Raw genomic sequence first — 6617 nt, 5'->3', positions numbered from 1 at the left:
CATGGGTTCTAAAGTTATGGCCCGCAACAGGGCCAAAATTTGCTTATTTGGCTTGTGAACACGATAGAGACCACATTTTGCAATGGATTTTAATCAGACTTGCACACATCTTGTATTTCCATAATATCTCAGTTTCTTTCGAGTAACTGGCTGGCAGTGGCTAGAGAACCGGAATCGGTTCTCTGGACAGCGAACTTTTTCGTCCGGAACTGGTTCTGTAACCAAAATACCATGCATAGGCTAGGGAACCGGAATTTTATTTCTATGCTCAATGCTGTCGAAATCCACTTTGTTTCTTGGTAAGTGTCATGCATATCATTATCTTAATTAATTTTACCATGCCCTTGCATTTATCTGCGTTTACTATAGTGTCTCCAAAAGTGTACTTGCCGCATACCGTGTCCGCCATACTGGAATGATATAAACTAGTACAAATGAATGCGTGAAAACTACTTTGCCGTTTTTAAATGTTACATGTGCTTTAAACATGTACTATGTTGAAATTGTTTTAATAATATAAAAATAATATTGATTTGTATTTGCGTCAGTGCATGTTTATAGATGTAAAAACTAATTTAATTGCCAATAAAACTTCATGCGGATTCTTTGATCACTTTAAATACTGGTTTGTAACACCTCGGCATTTCACGTTCAAAGATATGTGAACATACTAATTAACAGAAATTACTTAATTTGTTTCTTTTATTTTATCGTACCTTTTAAGTTTAAATTTCAAGTTTATTTTGGCTTGCTCCAATGCCGACGATTTCCACATTCGTACTAGTTTATCTGATCTTTCAAATAATTGGCGCACGGTATGCGGCAAGTACACTTTTGAAGACACAGTAAACACAGATAAATGAAAGGTCATGGCTTGCTGAAATGGTAAAGTTAATTAAGATAATAACATGCATGACACTTACCAAAAGAAACAAAGTGAATTTCGGCAGCTTTATGCATAGAAATAAAATTCCGGTTCCCTAGCCTATGCATGGTATTTTGGTTAGAGATCCGGTTCCGGATGACTAAGTCCGCTGTCTAGGGAACCGATTCCAGTTCTCTAGCCACTGCCTAACTGACCAGAGCCCATCATGATTTCCAGAGTTATTAAAAGGCCAAAATTTGATATTTGGCTTTTGCAGCAGTATAGAGACTTCGTTTATGGTTTGTTTTGATACAAACTTGCAAATTATCTTTAACAATAATATATCTTGGATTCCATGATGAATCTGTCAGATCTAATTATAGGTTCCGGAGTTAGACCCCTGAAAGCCAAAATTTGTTAATTTTTACCTTGTGAACACGATAGAAGTGACATTTTACATTCCATTTTAACAACACTTACACACAACTTAATTAAGACACAATAAGATATCGGTTCCTTTCGAAAATTTGATAGATTCCATCATGGGTTCTAGAGTTACTGCCCCTGAATAGGGTAAACTGTATGCTTTGATTTGATACAAACTTGCACAGAATGTTTATCTTTATGATCTCTAGTCCAGGTTCGAGACTGGGTTGTGTTGGGTCAAAAACTACATGTAGGTAACCAGGTCAAATCAAAGGAAAACACCCTAGATGCCACATTTATGACCCTATCTTCATGAAACTTGGTCAGAATATTTGTCTTGATGATTCCTTGGCCAGCTTGGAAACTGGGTCATATGGGATCAAAAACTAAGTCACCCTGTCAAATCAAAGGAAAAGCTTGTTAACACTCTCGAGGCCACATTTATGATCCTATCTTCGTGACATATGGCCAAAATTAGGCCAAGTTCGAAACTGGGTCATATGAGGTCAAAAACTAGGTTGTCCACTCAAAATAATGGTAAAGCTTGTTATTAGACATTTCTAACGTAAACGTAAATCGGAAACGGATTACTGGATCCATAAATGTTATTTGCAAATAATGGTCTAAGGGAGATACTATTGCATTACTATTGGATGAAATTGTCTCCCCTAGACCACAAATTAGCCAAAAATTTTACGGATTCAGTATTCCGTTTCGTAATTGCGTTTACGTTAGAAAGGTCTAATACTATATGTGCCATATTAATGACTCCATCTTCATGAAACTTGGTAAAAATGTTTATCTTGATGATTCCCATGCATAGTTCGAAATTTGGTTATATGGGGTCAAAACCTAGGTCACCACTTAAATTAAAGTAAAAGCTTGTTAACACTGTAGAAGCCACATGTATGACCCTATCTTCATGAAACTTGGTCAGAATGTTTATCTTGATGATTCCAAGGCCAGTTTTAACAGGTGGGTGATATAGGGTCAGTATGACCCCCTTGTTTATGATCATGATGTCCATCTATAGGCAAGAGTACATAACTCTGTTAACTATTTTGGCTGAAGTATTGGCCTTTTTGGACTTTGAAATTGGTTCAGTTTTCATATGAGTCTATGTTTTGTCAAAACTATTTGACATTTGGCTTTGAAACTTTGACCATTTGCTTATCATCATGATCACCATCTGTAGGAATGAGTACATAACTTTGTCAACTATTTTGGTTGAATTTTCGCCCTTATTGGACTTCATTCAGTTTTCGTACAAGTCAACGTTTTGTCAAACTGTTTGACATGTGGTTTTGAAACTTTGAACATTTGTTTAACGTCATGATCTCCATCTGTAGGCAAGAGTACATAACTTTTCAACTGCTTTGACTGAATAATGGCACTTTTTTGACTTGGAATTTAGTTAAACTTTTCATACCAGTCCATATTTTGCCTAACCTGTTTGTCATATGGCTTTGAAACTTTGACCAATTGTTTGCCGTCATAGTCTATATAGTCCATATTTTGCCTAACCTTTTGTCATATGGCTTTGAAACTTTGACCACTTGTTTCCCGTCATAGTCTACATATGAAAGCAAGACTACATAAGAAGAACAAGGACTTTGGCACAATTATGGCCATTTTTACCATAAAAATTAGTTATGTTTCCCATACCATTCCATATTTTGTCAAAGGTGTTTGATATGTGACTTTGAAACATTGAAAATGATGGTCAAACATTGCCATATAGTGCAATACTTACCCAGTTCCAAAAATACAGGTACATTGTCTTATCCATTTTTAGCTCACCTGTTACAAAGTGACAAGGTGAGCTTTTGTGATCGTGCGGCGTCCGTCGTGTGTGTGTGCGTGCGTGCGTAAACCTTTGCTTGTGACCACTCTAGAGGTCACATTTTTCATGGGATCTTTATGAAAGTTGGTCTGAATGTTCATCTTGATGATATCTAGGTCAAGTTCGAAACTGGGTCACGTGCGGTCAAAACTAGGTAAGTAGGTCTAAAAATAGAGAAACCTTGTGACCTCTCTAGAGGCCATATTTTTCAATGGATCTTCATGAAAATTGGTCAGAATGTTCACCTTGATGGTATCTAGACCAATTTCGAAACTGGGTCACGTGCGGTCAAAAACTAGGTCAGTAGGTCTAAAAATAGAAAAACCTTGTGACCTCTCTATAGGCCATAGTTTTCAATGGATCTTCATGAAAATTGGTCAGAATGTTCACCTTTATGATATCTAGTTCAAGTTCAAAACTCGGTAGCCTAGTGGTAGAGCGTCCGCTTCGAGTGCGGGAGGTCGTTGGTTCGATCCCTGGCCGCGTCATACCAAAGACGTAAAAAATGGTACTAGTAGCTTCCTCGCTTGGCGCTCAGCATTTAGAGGATAGTACTAGGACTGGTCAGCCCGGTGTCAGTATAATGTGACTGGGTGGGGTATCATGTCATGTGTCTACGGCGTGATATTCCAGTGAGGCAGCACTATGAAGTTGAGCATTGTGCTTACTGCTAGAAGTAGACACCGTCGTTCATATGACTGAAAAATTGTGAAAGACGTTAAACCCGAACACACACACACACAGTTCAAAACTGGGTCACATGCCATCAAAAACTAGGTCATCAGGTCAATTAATAGAAAAACCTTATGACCTCTCTAGAGGCCATATTTTTCATGGGATCTGTATGAGTTGGTCTGAATGTTCATCTTGATGATATCTAGGTTAAGTTCGAAACTGGGTCAACTGCATTGAAGAGAGATATGTTTATCTGTGGACTTTATACATGTAATCAACTGCAATATTTGTTTGAAATCTTGGACACTTTCTTCATCTTGTTGTTCGGTTTGCCGCAGATCCTCAATGCTTCCATACAGTTTCTGGTGGATTGAGGTATCTATCAGCCAAGTCGCAGCTCGCTCCTGGTCATGCTTTTTACATCTCTGAAGTATATGCTCTTCTTCACCACATGGACATGTTGGCGATGATGTCAGTCTGTATTTCTTGTACATGTGAGCATTGAGCTTGTTGTGCCCTGAGTGGAGCCTGACCATCGTCACTTGTTCAGACCGATCAAGGAGATGAAAAGCATCTTCCTCCATCCTTGGTCTCGTTAGTGCCTTGATGATGGTGACTTTCTCCTTGTAACTCACAGGTTTTGTTGGTTGTTCTGACTGAGCTCCTAGCTTAGCCAGGTTGTCTGCCTCTTCATTGTCTGCAAGTCCACAATGGGATGGAATCCCTGAAGTGCTACTTTGCAGGTTAGTCAGCTCTGCATTCTCCTGGCTAGCTGCGGAGCTTATTGTTGATCAGAGCTTCCATGACCAGCAGTGCATCTGTGAGAAAGACGATGAGGAGCTTTCTTCTGCGAGTCTTCAACATTGAGACGGCCTTCACGAGTGCTTCAGTCTCTGCTGTAATTGCTGCAGTGTTTCCTATGCTGCATGTAGTGTTTCCTCTTGCCAGATGGTATTGAATGAAACTCTGCTCCTCATCTTGACGGGCATGTGGCTGATCCGTCTGTATAGACAGGAGTCCGTGATTCCGGAGGATAGTCTTCATTGATCATACCAAGTATGATGCTCTTCCGAATGCCTTCATCCTCTTGCTTCCCGCGGTCAAGACGAGGAACAGCAAGTCTCACAGTCACTGAGGACAGATCATTCGCTAGTGGGTTTATAATGTCTTCACTACCTAGGGGAGCCGTTGGTATGCTCAGCTCAGTTTTGAACTATCGGTTGAGTTTCTTTGCCTCATGTACGAAGCTGCTACGTTTGAGCCGATTCTTTGTGTAGCCATCTATCTTGGCTTTCTTGGGATGGTCTTGAAAAGACCTGAACTTCTCTGCTTGAAGCAGGACCTTTGCATGTCTTCTGTCTTGTAACGGCTGTGTGCCTGTTAGCTTCTCCATGAAGGAGATTGGTGAAGACTTTGTAGCACCTGTCATGATCCGCAGTGCTTGGTTCTGAACATTGTCTAAAGCCTGTTGGTTAGTTTCAGCAGTAGTGGACCAGACAGTTGAGCTATACTCTAAATGGGGTCTCACTGTTCCCTGATATACTGTCTTGAGTATTTGCTCATTTGCTCCCCACGTTGTTCCAGCAAGTTTGTGCATCCTGTATGTGGCTGTAGTGGCATGTTCTTCCTTACACCATAACACCAGATCGTCAGCGTAGAGAGCAGACTTAACTCCTTTCGGTAGATCAGACACCAGATCATTGATGAAAAGCAAGAAGAGTGTAGGGGATAAGACTCCGCCTTGTGGGACACCATGACGCAACAGGAACTTCCTACTGCTGGCATGGTCTAAACTGACACTTGCTCTCCTGTTATGGAGGTATGACTTAATCCAGCTCAGCATGTGACCTCCTACTCCAGTCCTCATCAGCTTGACGAGGAGTCCATTAGTCCAGAATTTGTCAAACGCCCTCTGCAAATCAATCCATGCTGTAAGCAGGCCTTTGCTCTTGGAAGGCGTCCTATCTCTTGCGATAGATAAGTGTCTGGTCCTCATGAGGGAATTGTTTGAGCCAGCTTGTTGCGTTGCGAATGGTTGTTTGTCTCCATGTACCACTTCAGGCTGCATTCACAATCTTCCATGGGCTTTCCAAACAGGCTGGTTAAGCTGATTGGGCGGTAGCTTGCAGCCTTCTTTGGATCATTCCCTTTCTTGTGGATGGGGATCATGACTGCGTCTTCTCATATCTGTAGACGCAGTCCTTGTGTCCAGCTGTAGTTGTAAATTGCCAGGAGTTTGCAAATTGCTTCAGTGACTAGATGGGTCAGCATTTCATTTGTGACTCCATCTGGTCCAGGAGACTTCTTTGTCTTCAACTGCCTAAGAGCTGTCTGTAGCTCATGCAGTTTAAGACCCTGCTTCATGCATTCTGGTGTCACTTCGCTGTCTGCCTTTCTCTTTTTTTCTCTTCGGGCTTCCCTTTGCCGTTCCCTGTTGATGGGGATGTTGGAAACATCTTTGTAGTTACTTGACGCATCAGCAGACCAATTGCCACACATCTTGGAGACTGATATTGTAGACTTTCAGTTTTGGTAGCAGGAGACATGAACGGTAGGGTAGGTCTAAGGCAAGACTTTATTGCGTATGATGCTACAAACAATTTCACAGATCATGAAAATTATGCTCCAGATTTACCGCTGCTTAGTTGCTCGTCAATTGACAAAATTAATTAATAACACCAAAGGGCTTAACATACTCGATTTGTGCAAATCTACCGAAATGAGGATTTGTAACGGTCGCCTGGAATGATCTGGGTCATACACCTTCTGTTGGCATAATGGTTCAAGACTACTTACTATCAAGTGAAA

This window comes from Mercenaria mercenaria, chromosome 9, assembly GCF_021730395.1.
Source record: "Mercenaria mercenaria strain notata chromosome 9, MADL_Memer_1, whole genome shotgun sequence".
Taxonomy (NCBI): Eukaryota; Metazoa; Mollusca; class Bivalvia; order Venerida; family Veneridae; genus Mercenaria; species Mercenaria mercenaria.
This window is presented reverse-complemented; position numbering follows the sequence as displayed.